This window comes from Chelonia mydas, chromosome 8 (assembly GCF_015237465.2).
Source record: "Chelonia mydas isolate rCheMyd1 chromosome 8, rCheMyd1.pri.v2, whole genome shotgun sequence".
Classification (NCBI taxonomy): domain Eukaryota; kingdom Metazoa; phylum Chordata; order Testudines; family Cheloniidae; genus Chelonia; species Chelonia mydas.
In genome coordinates, this window is record NC_057854.1 from 95,614,317 (window position 1) to 95,636,649 (window position 22,333).

General features: G+C 41.1%; 1 protein-coding gene across 1 annotated transcript in view; it reads right to left on the bottom strand.

Annotated features, from left to right (window-relative positions):
- Nucleotides 1-18,049, bottom strand: part of ZFYVE9 (zinc finger FYVE-type containing 9) — a 93,131-nt gene extending 75,082 nt beyond the window's left edge. The window contains exon 1 of the mRNA XM_037907507.2: nt 17,825-18,049. The gene's annotated coding sequence lies outside the window, so the exon portion shown is untranslated. The remainder of the gene's footprint in view (nt 1-17,824) is intronic.
- Between the last annotated feature and the right edge of the window lie 4,284 nt (nt 18,050-22,333).

Here is a 22,333-nt window from a genome sequence, read left to right on the forward strand (position 1 = left end):
GTACGCCTTCTCACTCTCAGCTTCTTGCTCCTCTTGCTCCCAGCTCCTCACACACACACCACAAACTGAAGTGAGCTCCTTTTTTAAAAACCCAGGCACCCTGCTTAGCCTGCCTGTCTTAATTAATTCTGGGTGCTTCTTTATCCAATCACACAATATCAGAGTTGGAAGGGACCTCAGGAGATCATCTAGTCCAACCCCCTGCTCAAAGCAGGACCAATCCCCAATTGTTTTTGCTCCAGATCCCTAAATTGGCTGCAGGTGTTCTAATCAGCCTGTCTGCCTTAATTGTTTCCAGAAAGTTCCTGATTGTTCTGGAACCTTCCCTGTTACCTTACCCAGGGAAAAGGGACCTACTTAACCTGGGGCTAATATATCTGCCTTCTAGCACTCTCTTGTAGCCATCTGGCTTGACCCTGTCACAGGACATAATTAGAAATGTTAAAATTAAACAATACTATAACCAGGGTAATGAATTTCAGGCCAGACATTTCAAATAAATTATATCAATTATGCCAATCACTTGAACTGTTCACCTGAATGATAATTATAAACACTTAGTGAGAGTGGGTTTGATCTGTGGTACCGGCATTCAGATAACTGATGGCCAAGAAGGCTAATAATTGGAATCAGAGTGTTTTACCTTTAGGTCACCAGTTCAAGGTTGCTAAAGACAAGGAGTTACTACTTCATTATGGTTCTTTGGTAGCCTATGAACTAGATGTCTTAGCCCCATTTCAAGTGGACATGTGTCTATATTACGAAAAAATCCAAAACTGTCAGTCTCAGTAGAAAGGCAAATTAATGAATGGAGTCTCCCTCTATATTTGGTTTCCCCAATCCAGCCTTGATATAACTGCGTGGTAAAACTTGTATTGATGGTACACAGGCTCTACCTATGCTCTGTGGATAAATAGAAGACTTCAGTTTTCAATGCTGTCTGTCTGTTGTCTTTCATGAGTAAAATTCACAATCAGAGAGTTATTAATCCGTTGCAGAGATAAAGAACAGGGCTGTTGCTATCTAGTGTATGCCAAACAAAAATAACGGCAGGTTTGACAAAATGTCTGAGACATGTGACAGCAGTAAGAGCTGCACCATACGCATTAAAATCTCTGCTGTGGCGAGGGACTTTAAACTACATCCTGAACATGGGTTGGCATTTTAAAAATATTTTTATTGTCATTGCAAACCTGTAATCATGCGATTAGACAGAAAGGAAAAGAAATACTTTTAAAATTCTGTCTATTACACAAACCTCTCCCCCTCCCCACACACATACACACACACACTCCCAAACAAAAACAACACTGGTACTTATTAAAGTAAGAGAAAAAAAATACTTAGCCTAAAAAAACCCATCAGGTAAAATATTAGTATTGCAGTATTAGTGTAGAAACCTCCAAAAGCACCTACCATAGCTCTGTATTTTAAGAAGAAATTTGTGTGTGTGTTCTGGATGTAAAAAATTTTCTGTAACATCATTGGAACCACATACCTCTATACTAAACATAACAGCCTTAGCACACAACTGAGACACTAAAAACACCCTCACATCATCAAAATACAATTATTTTTTAACCTTTACATTTCAAAACCCCCAACAATTTTTTAACCTTTTCCAGTCTTAATCTGTTGGAAAACAATGTAGAAAATTGGGATAGCAATGTTGTGTGTTGATCTGGAAGTGCCTGAGGGGAAAAAAAGTCTATGATCCCTTTCATCTGTCAGACTTTGTTTATCAGATATTCCCCCCCCCTCCACAGATTAGGCTGGAGTCAATAACAGAAGAGTTGAGCCCATGGTTTCATCTTTTATTTGGGTTATGAAATACTTTATTAAGAGCAGTAAGTAGGGGATTAAATTCAGTTAATTTAAAAGAGATGAAAACTTTTCTAATGGTTCCTCCCCATCAACAGCATCAGAAATACCAAGTACCCTTGGATTTTTCATCTTCTAAAATTCTCCATTGCTCCTGCTACTCAATGTGGAATAACCCAAGATTAGATAGTTGTGTTTCAAGTTTTCCACTGACCGTGTGCAGTAGCCACTGTAACTTGTATTCTTTCCTCTCTTTGCCTATAAAAGATTAGCCAATGAACTTCTGTTCGTTCTGTTTAGTTCTATCTTTGTCTAAGTGATTTTGCAAAGGAAAGATGAATTCTCACTAAGGAGGAATGAAAGAACCTCTAGCTTTTCCACTGATATTTGCATTTTTCCTGTAGATTTTTTTCCCCCATGCTGTTTTAAGGCTGCTATTTTCATTCTTGTCTCCTGCTGAGTCTCCAATAGGGAAAGACATTCACTCATGTCAGAGCAGCAGCAGAGTATACCTAACAGTCGCCGCCTCAAAGAAACATTGTATATGGCTTCCAGGTCAAACCAGCAAGGGCAGAAGAAAAATAAAACAACACTATCAATCCTTGTCCGATGGTAAAAGACACCTACTCTATGGCAATGCTTACAGTAGTGGACAAATCCTATTGCCCAACACTGCAGACAAACCCCTTTTCTACTTTAGAGGGAGGAAAATTTATTTTCTTGACACAGAAAATACTCAGGCCAAAAAACCTACACATGTTCAGAATGCTGTGGAGGCAGGGCCTTCAGAACGCAGCGGGAGGGGGAAACTACATGCCGTTCTTATGCAACCTCTTTTGGCTGACAAAAGAGCAGTTTTGGTTGGCTCTGAAACCCAACCTACAGGCCTTGATATGATGTGATAAAGCTCTCTCCAAATACATTATGCAGTCTAAATTCAAGCTAGCATTTCACATGTCCCAGTTTGAAATACTGTAACACAGAAATCTCATGTATTGTATATTTCATGCTTTTCTAACTTAAACTTGATTCATTCTTCTGAATTTAGTCATGGACCCATTCCACAGAACATGTAATTAATATAAGTTATATTTGGTTTGTTTTTTAAATCAGCAATTAGAGCATAATATAATTGACAGTAATTATTTCAAATTTGACACTAATCACAGAATTACAAAAACGTACTTCTGAAAGTCATCATGTCCACCCCCCTGGGCTGAGACAGGATCAAGAAAATCTAGACCATCCCTGACAGTAAAACTGGTTCTTCAAAACCTCCAGTGATATGGATTCCACAACCTGCCTTGGAGCCCTATTCCAGACTTTAACTACGCTTATAGTTAGAAAGTTTTTCTTAATCTCTAACCTAAATCTCCCTTGCTACAGATTAAGCCCATGACTTCTTGCCCTACCTACAGGGGACATAAAGAACAATTGATCACCATCCTCTTTATCACAGTATATTTTAACATATTTAAAGATTATCAGAACCCTACCCCACTCCCCCCCACACACACACACACCTTCTTTCCTCAAGAATAAACATGCCCCGTTTTTTTTAACCTTTCCTCATAGATCAAGTTTTCTAAACCTTTTATCCTTTTTGTTGCTCTCCTCTGGACTTTCTCCAATTTATCCATATCTTTCCTAAAGTGTGATGCCCAGAACCGGACATAGCCCTCCAGCTGAGACCTCACTAGTGCCAAGCAGAGCAGAACAGTTACATCCCATATCTTACATATGACTACCCTGTTAACAAACCCCAGAATTATATTAGCCTTTTCTACAACTGCATCACCTTGTTGACTCACATTCAATCATGCTCCACCGTAACTCCCAGATCCTCTTTAGCAGTGCTACCACCTAGCCAGTTATTCCCCATTTTACAGCTGTGCATTTGATTTTTCCTTCTGAAGTACTTTGCACTTCTCTATATTGAATTTCATCTTGTTGATTTCACACCAGTTATCCAATTTGTTGAGGCCATTTTGAATTTTAATCCTGTCCTCCAATGTGCTTGCAAACCCTCCCCTCTCGGCGTAATCTGCAAATTTCATAAGCATACTTTCCACTCCATTATCCAAATCATTAATGGAAGTCTTGAATAGTACCAGATCCAGGACTGACCCCTGTGAGACCCCACCAGATACATCCTCCCAGTTTGACAGCAAACCATTGATAACTACTCTTTGAGTATGGTCTTTCAACCGGTTGTGCACCCACCTTATAGCAATTTCACATAGACCACATTTCCCTAATAAAGGCTAGAATAAAACATATCAAATAAGAGTTTGGGACAAATTGTTTTAAGATGGGACAATTTATTTTGCATGTTTGTCTGTTCTTCGGAAAGGCAAGTGATTGACTATTAGAATACGTCACTGTGGAAGAAAGCCTAAAGCCTAACAGGCTTGAAGAGTAAACTTATATCAAGCACAATGCCCCACATCTCAATAGGAATCAATCATCTACTGTGACAACTCCTGTAATTGATTATAATTAGCTCTCTCAGCTTCTATGTAAAGGAAAAGAGAATGACTCCTCAAAAATATGGCAAAGGCCATTCAGAAATTCACAGGTATCCCTTATATTTGGGAAATATGTGCAAAACTGGAAACTACCTCATGAAGACTGGTCCACTAGATTCACTGACTAAGCTTTGGGGATTGCCAAAGAACAATCCCCACTATAAAACCCATGAAGACCTGATAATGTATCTTATAGTAAAAGTCAAATGTGAACAACATGCAACTTGAAAAAAAGATCACTTGCTATTACTTATTTATAAGTCCACCAAGTTTCAAGATGTATTAACCACAGAGGAAAATCACCTCAATTCTATTTAATTAGCCACCTAACTGCTCTTTACAGAGTTTTCAGAAAAAGAAAATTCTGTACAGAAGATAAGCCTTCACATCTGCATTCCATTTAAGTATGCTGAATAGTAGTCTATCAAATATTAAAATCATTTTCATCACCACACTTAGCTATTTTCACTTTTGAACAATACTGTGGTCACCTTTCCTAAATGTGTATCTGTACAACAATCATTTATTACAATCTTGATCACCCTATCCACTTCCCCTCTCTGTTAGTGCTATATAATCTATGAATTATAGATGATCAAATAGTTAAAACTACTGAAATCTGGTATTTTCATATCAGACTCCAAAAGTAAATAAGGTACCTATGGAGATTTCTCTCATAATACCTTTTGACCTAAAATATCCTTGGAAGGATCAGGAAGAACTTACTATCCCGTGACAATGGTATTTGCCCTTATATGGCAGTCTTTGTACTTTTATCATATTTACATTATATTGATTTATCTTCACCTGCATGATATCATGAATGTTAGTCACTGTTGTTTCTTGTCAGTTTTTATGAAGTTCATTACTAAATGTACATGTTCTTTATCTAACTGCATTATTAAGTCCTGCTGTGTAATATGTCTTCAGCAATTAGCAACTCAGTACAAGAATTGTAATGTTCTACTGTTATGGGCTGGAATTGACTCCACTGCTATTTCTGTATACTTGACTCTCATTTACCTTTACACCAGCTTGGCAGTGTTAAGAGGCCTTAGAGTTGAGTAAATTACATTTAGATTCATTTTAAGGCTCCTTCTCACTGCTAGAGTGGTGTAAAGGCACACAAGTGTAAGTGAGAATCAAGATACTTCTTTCAGAGTAGCAGCCATGTTAGTCTGTATTCGCAAAAAGAAAAGGAGTACTTGTGGCACTTTAGAGACTAACAAATTTATTTGAGCATAAGCTTTCGTGAGCTACAGCTCACTTCATCGGATGCATTCAGTGGAAAATACAATGGGGAGATTTATATACACAGAGAACATGAAACAATGGGTGTTACCATACACAATGTAAGGAGAGTGATCACTTAAGATGAGCTAATACCAGCAGGAGAGCGGGGTGAGGGGGCGAAACGACCTTTTGTAGTGATAATCAAGGTGGGCCATTTCCAGCAGTTGACAAGAACGAGCTATTTAAAAATTCTGAAAAAAAATAGTAATTATCAAAAACCAGGTTGTCCAAAAATGTGCCTATTTTTGGCAGCTCTCTATATTATAGGGAATATTCTAATAAGAACATTAAAACGGCCATACTGGGTCAGACCAAAGGTCAATCTAGCCCAGTATCCTGTCTTCCAACAGTGGCCAATGCCAGGTGCCCCACAGGGAATGAACAGAGTAGGTAATCATTTAGTGATCCATTCCCTGTCACTCACTCCCAGCTTCTTGCAAACAGAGGTTCTGGACACCACCCCTGCCCATCTTGGCAAATAGCCATTGATGGACCTATCCTCCATGAATTTATCTAGTTCTTTTTTGAACGCTGTTATAGTCTTGGCCTTCACAACATCTTCTGGCAAAGAGTTCCACAGGTTGACTGTGTGCTGTGTGAAGAAATACTTCCTATTGTTTGTTTTAAACCTGCTGCCTATTAATATCATTTGGTGACCCCTAGTTCTTGTGTTAATAACACTTCCTTATTTACTTTTTCCACACCAGTCATGATTTTATAGACCTCTAACATATCCCCCCTTAGCCGTCTCTTTTCCAAACTGAAAAGTCCCAGTCTTATTAATCTCTCCTCATATGGAAGCCATTCTATACCCCTAGATCATTTTTGTTGCCCTTTTCTGAACCTTTTCCAATTCCAATACATCTTTTTTGGGCTGGAGCAACCACATCTGCAGTATTCAAGATGTGGGCATACCATGAATTTATATAGAGGCAATATGATATTTTCTGTCTTATCATCTATCCCTTTCTAAATGAGTCCCAACGTTCTGTTTGCTTTTTTGACTGCCGCTGCACATTGAGTGGACGTTTTCAGAGAACTATCCATAATGACTCCAAGATCTCTCTCGAGTGGTAACAGCTAATTTAGATTCCATCATTTTTTTATATGTGCATTACTTTGTATTTATCAACGTTGAATTTCATCTGCCATTTTGTTGTCCAGTCGCCCAGTTTTGTGAGATCCCTTTACAGCTATTCACAATCTGCTTTGGACTTAACTATCTTGAGTAGTTTTGTATCATCTGCAAATTTTGCCACCTCACTGTTTACCCCTTTTTCCAGATCATTTATGAATATGTTGAATAGGACTGGTCCCAGTACAGACAACTGGTGGACCCCACTATTTACCTCTCTCCATTCTGAAAACTGACCATTTATTCCTACCCTTTGTTTCCTGTCTTTTAACCAGTTACCTATACAAGAGAGGACCTCCCTTCTTATCCCATGACAGCTTACTTTACTTAAGAGCTTTTGGTGAGGGACCCGGTCAAAGGCTTTCTGAAAATCTAAGTACACTATATACACAGGATCCCTCTTATCCACATGCTTGTTGACCCCCTCAAAGAATTCTAGTAGATTGGTGAGGCATGATTTCACTTTATAAAAACCATGTTGACTCTTCCTCAACATATTATGCTCATCTAATGTGTCTGACTAATTCTGTTCTTTACTATAGTTTCAACCAGTTTGCCCGGTACTGAAGTCAGGCTTACTGGCCTGTAATTGATGGGATCACCTCTGGAGCCCTTTTTAAAAATTGCGTCACATTAGCTATCCTCTAGTCATTTGGTACAGAAGCTGCTTTAAATGATAGGTTACAGAATACTGTTAGTAGTTCTGCAATTTCACATTTGAGTTCCTTCAGAACTCTTGGGTGATACCATCTGGTCCTGGTGACTTATTACTGTTTAGTTTATCAAGTTGTTCCAAAACCTCCTCTAATGACACCTCAATCTGGGACAGTCAGATTTGTCACCTAAAAAGAATGGCTCAGGTTTGGGTATCTCCCTCACATCCTCAGCTGTGAAGACCAACGCAAAGAATTCATTAGTTTCTCCGCAATGGCCTTATCATCCTTGAGTGCTCATTTAGCATCTCAATCATCCAGTGGCCCCACTGGTTGTTTAGCAGGCTTCCTGCTTCTGATGTACTTAAAAAAAATTTTGCTATTACTTTTTGAGTCTTTGGCTAGCTGTTTTTCAAATGCTTTTCTAGCCTTCCTAATTATACTACTATACTTCATTTGCCAGAATTTATGCTCCTTTCTATTTTCCTCACTAGGATTTAACTTCCACTTTTTAAAGGATGCCTTTTTGCCTCTCACTGCTTCTTTTTACTTTGTTGTTTAGCCACGATGGCAGTTTTTTGGTTCTCTTAATATGTTTTTTAATTTTGGGGTATACATTTAAGTTGAGGCTCTATTATGGTGCCTTTAAAAAGTTTCCATGCACCTTGCAGGGATTTCACTTTTGGCACTGTACCTTTTAATTTCTATTTAACTAACCTCCTCATTTTTGTGTCGTTCCCCTTTCTGAAATTAAATGCTATGGTGTTGGGCTGCTGTGGAGTTTTCCCCACCACAGGGATGTTAAATTTAATTATATTATGGTCTCTATTACCAAGTGGTCCAGCTATATTCAAATCTTGGCCCAGGTCCTGTGCTCCAGTTAGGACTAAATCAAGAATTGCCTTTCCTCTTATGGGTTCCAGGACTAGCTGCTCCAAGAAGCAGTCATTTAAGGTGTCAAGAAACTTTATCTCTGCATCCCCTCCTGAGGTGACATGTACCCAGTCAATATGGGGATAGTTGAAATCCCCCATTACTACTGAGTTTTCACAATCACTATCAAAACCTTTGAATTTCAGATGCAATAGTAGTCAATTTCTGAACTACTTTCTCTCAGTATCTTTGTCCAGTTTTCCTTCTCAAACATTTTTATCCATATCTGTTAATGCCCATATCTTTCCTTCCTTTGTTGCTTCTTCCAATCTGCATTTTCTTACTCCACTTCTATCTGTGCCCTTTTCTCAAGTCTCCCTCTAAACCAAAACTCAAGTAAATAAATAAACTTATATGTTTAGATATAATTGTTTGAAGGTTATATATTTATGTACACGCATAAAGGCAATAGAATAATAAAGTCAAGATTGTAACAAACCTGAGTAATTGCATGACCTAATTATTTATTTATCATTTGTGGCAGCTCTGGGACTAAGCAGGCTGGAGCCCACTGTGATAAACACTGTACAAACTTATACAAAAAGCTTTGCTCCAAAGCGCTTACAATCTAAGAGACAAGACATAATAGGTGAACCAAACAAACAAGCAGGTCAAGGTGGGAGAGATTATTTTAACCCACGTGCTTCCTATCACTGTTTGCTCTCTTTTGCTGCTTCATGAATACAATTAGGTCCCGATCCTGCAAAGTGATTTCCTCTTTCAGATTCCCCCCAAAATAATTAGGGCTCCAGACAATGGCAGTTCCCTTCATAGGATCAGGACCTTAGATTTTAACCTACTCAGAGCAGAGACTGTATCTATATTATCTGTCTGTAAAACACTTTGCAGACTTTAGGCATTGTATAAAAAAAAAAAAAAGGACTAATCTCCTTATTGATTTCCCAGTCTCGCTCCCTTTTTCCCGTATTCATTTCTCCAACACTCACCTATTTTCTTGCCCCTGCTTTCCAGGGCATGTGAAGTTCTGTGCCTCAAACACTCCTGGTAAGATCCCAATCAAAACATTACAGCTAACACAGATGAAACTGTCAACACAGTGTGCCTACCACACTTCCAAGTGATAAGAGAAGCCAATTCTTCAAGCCACTTCAACTACAATCTTCAATCTGGGTTCCTAGTTGATCATTAAGGTATCAGATGAGGAGCATTACATTAACCATGCACATTACTCTGGGTAATAGGATTTACAACATTTAATCACACACACACAGTATCCAGAAAGGCCCAGGTCTGACACTCACGTATCTTACACTTCACTCAAGCAACCGAGTACTCAGGACCTCTACTTAATACAAGTTTTGTAAGCAACAAAAAAAGATCTTCTTTACATGTTCACTTAAAAGGCAAAAGAGGATGTACAAATGCATCTGTAGAGAAGTGACGCTGACCAGCAGAGATGAAAATAGAGCTACGGAAAAACAAAGGACTAGCAAGAAAAAAAATTCAGTGAACAAGGGACATTTAATTTATACCAGTTTCTTCTACATCAGTCTCCAAAATCAGTTTCTATTCCTTGTGCATTAATATAGATCTTTTCCAAAAAGGGGGGGGAGGGAACTATATCAATTGAGGAAGAAAACTGCAAATATATTTTACAGGTAACAAATTAATTGAAGACTTCGCAAGCTAGGAAAGTATGATACATAGAAAAGTATGTTATTCAAATATCAACGATAGTCATGTATTATTAATTACAAATACATATGTATATTGATGTTCAATATTAAGCAACACTTTACATTTAAAAACAGTTATAGCATCAAAAAAGTACAGTACAATGTGTAAAGCAAACTGACTTTTCATTCACCTTTCACCACTTATACAAAAACAAACGCATTGATAAGAATTTCAGAATTACAATTTGACATTTAGCCCATTTCCGTACGTGCTATTTAAAGTGACCTGCAAATACTGTAGTTTAACAGATGTGCATTTTTATATTTGTGTAAGTGTATTTTTATATGCTGAGTGCACCAAACAGCGAAGAAGCATCCAATATACACTAATGACGAATTAAGCTCCATCCCATCCACAGTGTAATTTTGTGATACAAGACCAGCTACTGTGCCCTGCTGGATTATCAAGCTGGCCTAAAAGTGGGAGCAGTGGCAATTTATTATATGGCATGGTTTGGAACGACTGAGGGCTTGTCTTCACTACGGGGGTAAGTCAACCTAAGTTATGCTACTCAAGCTACATGAATAACGTAGCTGGAATCGACGTAGCTTAGATCAACTTACCCCGGTGTCTTCATTGCACTGCGTTGACGGGAGACACTCTCCTGTCAACTTCCCTTACTCTTTTCAGAGAGCTGGATTATCAGGGGTCGACTGGAGAGCGCTCTGCTGTTGATTTAGCGGGTCTTCACTAGACCCGCTAAATCGATCCCTGCTGCAACAATTGCAGCAGCCAGCAGGTGGATCTCCCCATAGTTAAGACCAGCCCAAATACAAAACAAAGTCTGAAAACTATGATATAGTACCTATTTTTGTTGTATTAGGGAACAGCATTTCTGTTCTGATATGCTAAGGCTGTGTATAAATTAGACACCAAAACCAGATAAAGATTAATATGTGAAGAGTAAAGCTGTCACTCACTCAATCACAGTACAGATGAAATGTCCATTTAGCGGCCTTAATGCATATGTTGTTGTGTGATAAAACAGGCATTTAAAAAAATAAATCATTGCACTATAACAATTAGTTCCTAGAATACTTTTTAAATTGCACCAGTTTTTAAAAGTTAAATTGTTTAATGTGATTTTTTTTCTTCTCCTGAAAATTTCAGTATTTATAGTTGTGACATCAAATCAATGAATTAAAAGAGGGTTTATGTACTGGATTAAAGTGTGTTGAATAGTATCATACACCAAATATTGTATATTTTATGAATAAATTACTTCAAAGGCACACTCAGGTACTTTAGACAATATTTAGATTGTTTAAAAATGATTTTACGAACTATTAATAGAAATGTAATGATTTCTTAAAAATCAGATAAGATTAAATTAGATTAAAACAGTACTGCCATTTCTAGGCTTTGTCAACACTGGGGAAATTGTTGACAAAAAATCCTACCAATTCAGCAGAGCTGGGGTTAGAACTAGTAGGAGTCCTAGCATAGGTAAGGCTCCAGCAACCAGACCCATTTTTACCACCATTTGATTAGAACTAAAATGGTGGTTTACAGGTCGAACCACCAGAGCCTTGTCTACATAGGGGCTCCCACTCGTTCCACCACTGGTCCAGCAGAAGTAGTGGGGATTTCTTTGTCAATTCTCCAGTGTAGGCAAGACTGTACATTGTCATCTATCCAAAAGCCACTAAAAATTAGAAACACGAGTTAATTTAGCAGGTGACTAGTAGGAGGAACACAAAGGGGGCACCAGCTAAAGGGGGGCACGGAACCTCCCCACATGACCCATCCCCACCCCCACGTGACCCCTTCATGTGGCTCCACCCCACCCTCCACATGACTCGTCCCCCACTCCACCCCCAGCCCGGGGGCCCTGCGCGCTCCCCGTCCTCTTCCCATCCCACATTACCTGGGGCGTGGGGGGAGGGGCGCTCTGCTCCAGTCCTCTGGCATCTCCCAAGCAGCCTCTGGCCACACAGCCTGCCGAGGCTGGAGGCTGCCTGGGAGAATGCAGCTGCTGACAGCTGCACCAGGCAGTGTGGCTCTGGACCCGCCTCTTCCCTTCCAGCTCTGGCCCTGCCCAGGTACTTTGGGGAACGTCATGTGACCCTTTGCACACACACCCCCCAGCAACGGGTCGTCATCATATGAGACCAGCACTTGTGACAGTCCCAAAAAGGGTAAGGTTAGTATTATCCTTATTTAACTGATAGCGACTGTCACAGATATTGCAACTACATACAGCATTTTTGGGGACCACACAGTATTAATTTTGGGAATGTTCTGTCTATCATTGTGGAGTAGGAATTGTATTCAGCTTTATGGGAGGAGGGTTACCACAACTGCTGCTGGAACTCAAAACAGTTGGGGGTGATCACTACAGTTTCTGAGATTGTAAACAACTCCAAAGTAGTACTACTCTAAGGTGGTTTGCATTTCTGAGCCAAACAGATATCAGAGGCCCAAGGAAACAAAGAAAGGTTTTTGGTATAAAAGGTTGAGTTTAACTAGATTCAGGGATCTTCTTTCTGATCCAACAAACAGACATGACCTTTTGACTAAGAAAGGGACCCAACCCTGGACAAAAGGTTTGAAGGGCATTGGCCTGCCAGATTGCCTATGTGGAAAATGCGTGGTTTATGGTATATTTGCTGTGCATGTACATTTGCAGTGTGTATACATTTTCTCTGTATGCTCTTCATCCCTGAATACATACAGTCTGCTTACAAAGACTGTCTGGTCATTTGTAAAGACCACGCCATTGTCCTTGGAAAGAAATAAAGGAGCAGGGGGCTGGATGCTTGTGTGATATGCTTGGGGAGAATCACAGTAAGGAGCAGGAGGCTGCAGCCTAAAATCTCTAGTCGGAAGGAATTGGGAATAGGACAAGGGTCCCTACCCAGACAGGGGTGAAAGCTAGAGCATTCCTTGAGCAGGCCAAAAAGGTAGGACCAAAAAGGTGCAGATAACCTCAACCTGTGACAGGCAAATTTAAGACCTCAAAAGTTAAGTGACTTGCCCATGGCAAGAAAAAGTCTGGGCAGAAGCTGGAATAGAAGACCCCAGCTCTGTATCTTCCTTAAACATTCCCCAGTAGTATTTGCAACCCTGCTAATGGAACAATGAGCACATGAGAACTAGAAAAGTGAAACTGAGTAGAAACAAAAGTGAGATAGACTGGTTTAAATTGCTGAGTGGAATGTAAAAAGTAAACAATAGCAAACATAAAATTAGCTGATTAAAATTTTTACTTTTTAGAATCTGAGCTTTGTTACTAATATTTAAGGAAATATATTTTTGTGAACTATTTTTAACCTGACAGTGCCATTAAGTCTTAATTTAAATTTTTGTTTACTGACACCTCTGAGCCATCTAGCAATCAGATTGGCCAACTGATTTTGTTTAATATATTTCTTGGTGAACATACAAACTTGTTATTTCACCTTATATTTGCAATCACTGTGTATACCCACATTCTGGATTTATAACTACATCTGAATTAGCTTTTATCCTACCGACCCCAAATCAATTGTTAGATCATACAGTACTTAAAGCAAAAACAGGTAGGTGAACACGTGTATTGAGTTCAAAGCAGTTTCGACATGACAACACTAAATCTGCAAAACGGAAAGCCTCTCTAATAGTTACAGTGTCATTCATGGACAGAACTGCTATTATGGGATCTGAAAAGCTCTTTGATCTGCTTCTTAAAAGAGTTGGTAATGTTCAGTGTAAGTATATCATACTACTTGTAGAAAAATAAATAAATCATCACCAGACCTCCAATGATAATCTTGCTATGAATTCTGTAATGTAAATTCATTTTTTATTATTCACCAAAAGAAACATTTAAAATTTAGAGCAAATATAAACACTGTACTTTGAAAGAACATTTGCAAAATGAATAATGGTTTCATTTCACGTTTCCATTAAATGTTTCAAGTAAGTCATACAGAAACACTTTCATTATTCTATATTAACTCAAAACACTGAAACATAAAGTGGTGATACTTCTTGAATGCCACGTTAAGACCAGGAAAATGAGAAAGACAAATAATGCTGCAAAGTTTAATTAGTGCAGTAAGTGCACTTCTTTTAATACAAGAACGCACAAGCATCATTGGCACAAATCTGACCTAACAAAGTTATCTGATGGGAAATGACCACGTACCCAGGGATGTTGGAGGGATGGGTGTCCCTATCTGCCACTTCATTGAAAAAACAATAATGTATAGTTAGCGTATACATTAAATGCTTTGCCCTTTTGTGCAGACCCAGAGCTGTGCTAGCATCTTTGAGGATACTGGAGCATTAATAAGTAAATAAATAAGACCCAATAGAAAGACAGAAATCAACAAGACCCATTAGAAAGACAGAAATCAGTATTTGCTAAGGGTTTGCCTACACTCGCACTTCATCAGCAAAACTTTTGTCGTTCAGGGGTGTTAAAAAAAAAATACACACCCCCGAATGAGGAAAGTTTTACTGATGAAAAGCACCGGTGTGAACAGCGCTTTGTCGGCAGGAGCGCTTTCCTGCCGACAAAACCACTGCCACTTGATGCAGGGTGGAAGTTTTTTGTTGGCAGGAGAGCTCTTGTGCCAAATTAAATTGTGTCAAATTAAAAACAAATGTATTTAATTTGTACCTGACATAGTACTGAACCCTACAACATAGGTTTAAAGGAGTTGAATCTGCCAATCTAAAATATGGAAATTAGAGAGCCAGGCAGTGTTTAGAGCTAGTTATGTATTAGATTTAGATGAGGGCTTGGTTTGGAGATTGAATCTGGGTCCAGGTTTGGATTGGATACCATTTCCTCTATCTTGGGCTGATATCTCATAAAATCGACACATGTGAACCAGAACTTATAAACATTTACATTTTTATGTATCTATACATTTTTCATACTCTTTTGATCACTGAATTATCTGTCAGGCATACCTACAGTCTAGGTGCATTCCACACAACCGAAAACGACCTGTCACTAAAATTCAATTACTATGTCTAAAAACACTTTCTAAACAATAAAACTTTCCCAACCATCAGAACAGCTTTTATTACAGCATAACTTACATCTCTCCCCTACTCACTTGAGTAGGCCCCTTCCTGTTTTGAATCCAATCTGGAATCAAAATCTTAGGGGAAGGAAGGTTCATCTAAGAATTCTAAACAAGCACTACAACCACCCAAATTGGAAGGTGGTTGGATTTGAAGTTTCACATTTTGGTCCATCTCTAACAGAAACATTTGAATAAAAGTATACCTAATAATGAAATCCCTGGAAGGCTCAGATTTGTTAAAAAATAATTGTAAAACTTTTTAAATAAAGAGATAAACAAGATAGTTAACTCTAAAATTGAACGTCTATTAATTCCCATCTGGTACTCGTTTCCAAGCTAGTTAGCATGTTAAAAACAGTCCTTCAGACACAATGCATCATCTAGACCTGTTTATGACCAAAGGATTGGTACACAACTGACAAAACCTGAAATATTGAGGGAGCTGATTATTTTTATTGTTGGACACGATCATGGATGGGGGTGATTGGGGGAGCGGTAGATGTGGTCATATCTTGACTTTAGTAAGGCTTTTGATACTGTCTCTCAGGACCTTCTCATAAACAAACTAGGGAAATGCAATCTAGATGGAGCTACTATAATGTGGGTGCATAATTGGTTGGAAAATCATTCCCAGAGAGTAGTTATCAGTGGTTCACAGTCATGCTGGAAGGGCATAACGAGTGGGGTCCCGCAGGGTCCGGTTCTGTTCAATATCTTCATCAATTATTTAGATCAGGGGTTCTCAAATGGGGGTCAAGACCCCTCAGGGGGTCACGAGGTTATTACATGGGGGGTCGCGAGCTGTCAGCCCTCACTCCAAACCCCACTTTGCCTCCAGCATTTATAATGGTGTTAAATATATTTAAAAGTGTTTTTCTTTTATAAGGGGGGTCACACTCAGACGCTTGATATGTGAAAGGGGTCACCAGTACAAAAGTTTGAGAACCACTGATTTAGATAATGGCATAGGGAGTACACTTATAAAGTTTGCAGAGTATACCAAGCTGAGAGGGATTGCAAGTGCTTTGGAGGATAGGATTAAAATTCAAAATGATCTGGACAAACTGGAGAAATGGTCTGAAGTAAACAGAATGAAACTCAATAAGGACAAATGCGAAGTACTCCACTTAGGAAGGAACAATCAGTTGCACACATACAAAATGGGAAATCACTGCCTAGGAAGGAGTACTGCAGAAAGGGATCTGGGTGTCATAGTGGATTACAAACTAAATGCAAAAAAAGCAAACATCATTCTGGAATGTATTAGCAGGTGTATTGTAAGCAAGACACGAGAAGTAATTCTTCCGCTCTACTCCGCACTGATTAGGCCTCAGCTAGAGTACTGTGTCCAGTTCTGGGCACCACATTTCAGGAAAGATGTGAACAAATTGGAGAAAGTCCAGAGAAGAGCAACAAAAATGATTAAAGGTCTAGAAAACATGACCTATGAGGGAAGATTGAAAAAATTGGGTTTGTTTAGTCTGGAAAAGAGAAGACTGAGAGGGGACATGATAACTGTTTTCAAGTACATAAAAGGTTGTTACAAGGAGAAGGGAGAAAAATTGTTCTTCTTAACCTCTGAGGATAGGACAAGAAGCAATGGGCTTAAATTACAGCAAGGGCGGTTTAGGTTGGACATTAGGAAAGACTTCCTGTCAGAGTGATTAAGCACTGGAATAAATTACCTAGGGAGGTTGTATAATCTCCATCATTGGGGATTTTTAAGAGCAGGTTGGACAAACACCTGTCACGGATGGTCTAGATAATACTTAGTCCTGCCTTGAGTGCAGGGGACTGGACTAGATGACCTCTCGAGGTCCCTTGCAGTCCTATGAGTCTATGGTTTAATATAACTGTAGATGTTATAAAACATACCCTTTCCTCCCCATCACCACTACCCTTGCAGAAGTGACATGCTTCACATCACCACCATGAAATAATAATGTTCACAACCAATAAAGACATCTCAAGCATAGTACTAAAGATACTAGTTACAAACCTCCCCTTTAGGATTTAGGTCTAGGGTCTGAGAGAGGCACCTTTGGGGCAAACAGGCGTTTGTTTCACCCCCCCAATTCTGGGGTTTCACAAAAAAACTGAATCACATAAACAGCATCCCTTACAAGTGGGGCTGCTACCATGCCAGATACAGAGCAAAGAGATGCAGGGATCCCAGGGCTGGGGGTTCAGGGAGGAGCAACATACCAGAAGGCACAAGCAGCACTCCAGAGGGAGCCTAACTGCACTCTAGAGGGCTCTTTCCCTCCTCTCTGGGATCCAAAGGCTGGGTGCTCAGAAAGGGGGAGTGGGGGGCTCGAGCACCCTCAACTGTAGCCGGGGGAGAGAAGAGGTGCCCAGAGCTGGGGAGTCGAGCACCCTCAGCCGCAGGCGGGGGGTCCCGGGGCTGGGGGGCTCGAGCACCCTCAGCCGCAGGCGGGGGAGGGGGGACCCGGGGCTGGGGGCTCGCTGAGGAGTCGTCCCTGACCTCTTCCTCGGTGGGTGGGGGGGTCTCTCCCCTCTGGCTGGCCCAGGTGGAGGGGGGCTCCTGGCTCCGTCGAGTCCCCAGCCCTGGTCCCCGTTCACGACACGCTAGGGACCGCGCCGCTCCCGCGAGGTGAGGGGCTGCCCCCGGTAGCCAGCCCCCGCCCTGGGCGGCCGCCAGGGCCTGACATCGGGCAGCAGGGGCCTGGGGAGCGGGATGCCCGGGCCTTCGGGGTGGAGGGCGCGGGCCGGCTCACTCACCTCGGGAGGCAGCAGGCGCCGCCGGGTCTGCATGGCTGAAGGGATCCCCCGGGTCCGGCTCCGCTCGCCGCCGCTCCTGGGCGGGCCCCGCACACACAGCGAGCGAGCGCTGGAGAGGCCGGCGCCCGCCCTCACGCCAAGCCAGCCCGGGCGAGCTCTCTCCGCGGCCGAGGCCGCCTCGGCGAGCAGCAGCCAGCGCCCCCTGGCCGGCCCCAGAGGCAGCGCACGGCACTGCGGCACCGCCGGCGGGGCGGGGGAGCGGGGAGCCTGCCGCACTCGCCGGTCGCGACACGGGCCCGGGGCCGGGAGCCGGAGCCTCCACTTCCCTCGCCCCCGAGAGGGGACCCAGCGGGGCACTGCAGGGAGACGGCCGTAATGAGAGCCACACAGGGAGACAACGATACCAGCATCCACATCTCTCACACACACACACCATACCACACCACACAACATCCACATCTCTCACACACACACACCACACCACACAACATCCACATCTGTCACACACACACACACACACACACAACATCCACATCTCTCTCTCACACACACACACACACCACACAACATCCACATCTCTCACACACACACACCACACCACACAACATCCACATCTCTCTCACACACACACACACACACACACACACCACACAACTATCGCGGACACAAACCAAGGAGACAGCCTGAATGCCACACACCCGGACACACAACCACACACAGCTACATGCCAGGGAGACAACTATACCAGCATACACATCTCTCTCACACACACACCACACAAATATACACATATACCAACATACACAAGGGAGACAGGCCTAATACCACACACCTAGACACAGAACCACACAGAAACACACACACAGCTATACACCAAGGAGACAACTACACATCATACACACCACACAACTACACACAGACACAGACATACACCAGGGAGACAGCCGTAGTGCCACAGACCTGGACACAGAACCCCACACACAGCTATGCACCAGGGAGACAACTACACATCTCACACACACACATACACACCCCACACAACTACACACATACATGGACATACAAGGGAGACAGCTGTAATGCCACACTCCCAGACACACAACCATACACACAGATATACACCAGAGAGACAACTATGACAACATACACTTCTCACACACATGGAGATACACCAGGGAGACAGCTGTAATGACACCGCTGGACACACAACCACACACAGATTTACACCAGAGAGACAACTATAACAACATACACTTCTCGCACACCGAGAAACACAACCACACACCAGGGAGACAACCGTAATGACACACACATCTCACACACACAGAGGGATATATACCAGAGAGACAACCATAACTACACACACAGGGACACACACCAGAGAGACAACCATAATGTACACACAAATTTCATTCCATATACACAAAAAGATACATACTCCCAAACCATACATACCAACGAACAGGGACATGCACCCATGCACAAGGAATACACCATAGAGAGAACCATAACTGCACCCACAAATCACACAGAGGGATATATACCAGAGGAGACAATCATAACTATATATACAAATCACACATGGGGACACACAATCCTCCACCCATAGGGACAACCATCCATCCAGACGCAAAGAAACACACAAGTATCCGCCGAGGATATATAACCATACATAAGTGGACATACAATGACACACACACACTACCATCTACCTAGGGACACACAACTGTACACACAAGAATAACATACACAGCTGAACAGATAATACATACACACAGACAACACACACATTTCTCATATAAACACACATACACTGAAGAACAACTGACAGATATACAAAAACCATTATTGTACATTTACTGTAGAATCCCAACAATTATTTATTTTTAAAAAGGAAGCCAAGAAAATACAACCACCAAAATCAAATTGCCTCTTTGTTCCCTAGCTTTAGACAATCAGTAACTTGCCTATGAGGGAATGTGTTTTTTCCTTTTATATTATTTATCTGCAATTTGCTTATCTTTTGTGTTACATTTTACAATGTGTTATTTATTTCAGTCCACGACTCTTGTGCTTGTATATGTAAACATGCATACATACACACCACTGTCCTCTACTGTATAGAAATTAATAGTGTTCAGTTGTGTGTCATAGGATCTTCATCATGGAGTTTCACAAATAAATTACTTTAGTTGCAGAAACGAACACGCACATTCACACTCCCTTCAATAAAACAGCAAGGAGTCCAGTGGCACCTTAAAGACTAAATTGCATCTGAAGAAGTGGGTATTTTATCCACGAAAACTTATGTCCAAATAAATCTGTTAGTCTTTAAGGTGCCACCGCACTTCTTGTTTTTGTGGATTCAGACTAACACCGCTACCCCTCTGATACTTGACTCCCTTCAATAATTTCTTATGTCTCATCTAATAAAATCAAAGAAGACCGCAAATCTCAGAAGAATGAGGATTTAGAGAGAAGGAAATCACAGATCCACATATCTTTCATGGAAAAATTCTTATAGGAGGATAAATGTTGAAGGGATTCTTGATAGGGGGATCCTGTGCTGGAAAGAACTATTGCATATACCCATGAGAAAGATGTAGTGTAAGAAGGGGAACTGGATAATTTCCATCCCAGAATACTGAAAGAATTGGTACATGAGACTGCTAGTCTAGTAGCAAGGGTTTTTAATAAATCCATCTATCTGGGGGGGAGGGGAGGGTACCAGATGACCAACAACTACTGTCATATCTATATTTAAGAAAGGGAAAAAAGTGATCTGAGCAATTACAGACCTGTTACTCTGACCTCAATAGTAAGCAGTGCTTTAAAACAATTCTTGAAGCAAAGAATAACTAAATTAATGGTGGCAAATTATAAAGGGGACATAATGCAACATGGGTTTACCAAAGATAGATTATGCCAGTCTAACCTGATTTCCTCCTTTGAGAAAATAAGTGGTTTTTTAGGTATGGGAAATGTAGTATATCTGATATACTTAGCTGTCAGTAAAGCATTTGAGACAGTACCACACAGGAAATTAGAAGATTAATACAAGAATTGTAAGGTGGCTAAGGAACTTGCTAAAGGGGAGACTGCTACAGCTTTTGCTGAAATGTGAACTATCAAACTGGTGGGAGGTCATTAATGGAATTCCTCAAGGATCGATCTTGGGACCAATCCTATTCAATATTTTTATTAATGACCTTGGCACAAAAAGTAGGAGTGTACTAATGACATTTGCTGATGATACAATGTTAGGAAGCATCATCAATACTGAAGAGGATTGGAATATTATGCAGGAAGATCTGGATGACCTTGAAGACTGGAATGATAGAAGTGGGATGAAATTCAATAGTACGAAGTGCAAGGACATACACTTTGAGTCTAATCATAAGAATTTCTGCTACAAACTGGGAGCTCATCAGTTAGAAGCAACAGAGGAAAAAAGGCACCTGGATGTATGGGTCGATCACAGGATGGCTGTGAGTCACCAATGTGCTGAGGCTGTGAAAAAAAGGTAAATGCAATCCTAGTATATATCAGGCAAGGCATTTCCAATAGAGATAGAGAAGTATTAATCCCGTTCTACAAGGTTCTGGGAGGACTTCATTTGGAATACTGTGTACAGTTTGGGTCACCCAAGTTCTAGAGAGATGAATCCAAACTGGAACAGGTACAGAGAAGAGCTACTAGGATGATCAGGGGTGGAGGACCTATCCTATGAGAGGAGACTAGAAGAGCTTGGCTAATTTAGCATAGCAAAATAAGGCTGAGGAGGGATATGATTGCTTTCTATAAATGCATTAGGAGGGTAAAGACCTATTTAAGCTAAAGGACAGTGTTAGCACAAGAACAAATGGGTTTACACTGGCCATGAACAAATTCAGACGGGAAATTAGAAGGTTTCTAACAATTAGAGATGTGTTTCTGGAACGACCTCCCAATAGGAGTTGTGGGGGCAAAGAACTTAATTAGTTTTAAGAAAGAGCTGGACAAATTTATGAGTGGGGTTGTATAATGGTGTTGCTTATGTTGGTAGGGTGCAGGGCTTAGCAGCCCTGGGGTTCACTTCCAGTTCACCTCTTATGTCCATAAAAGCTCACGCTTCATGGTTTCAGCCAGCTACCTACAGGGGTCAGGAAGAGATTCCTTCCCCCCCCCCCCAAAAAAAAAATGTATTCTGGGATGGAGGTTGATCTCCTTCCTCTGAAGCATCAGGGATGGCCACAGCTGGAGATGGGACATTGGATGGGGAAAGCCAGAGCTCTAAGGTGGGACTGAGCATTCTCTCTCACATGCTTGGCTGACTGGTTCTTGCTCAAATGCTCAGGGTCTAATTGATTGTCATATGTGGGATTGGGAAGGTATTTTCCCCAGGTCAGATTGGCATAGACTTTGGGTTTTTTGTTTTTGCCTTTCTATGCAGTGTGTGTGGCCGTCACTTTCTGGGATTAGCTAATATATCCCATGTAATCACTTTCTTGCATTGCAGGCTCCTCAGGC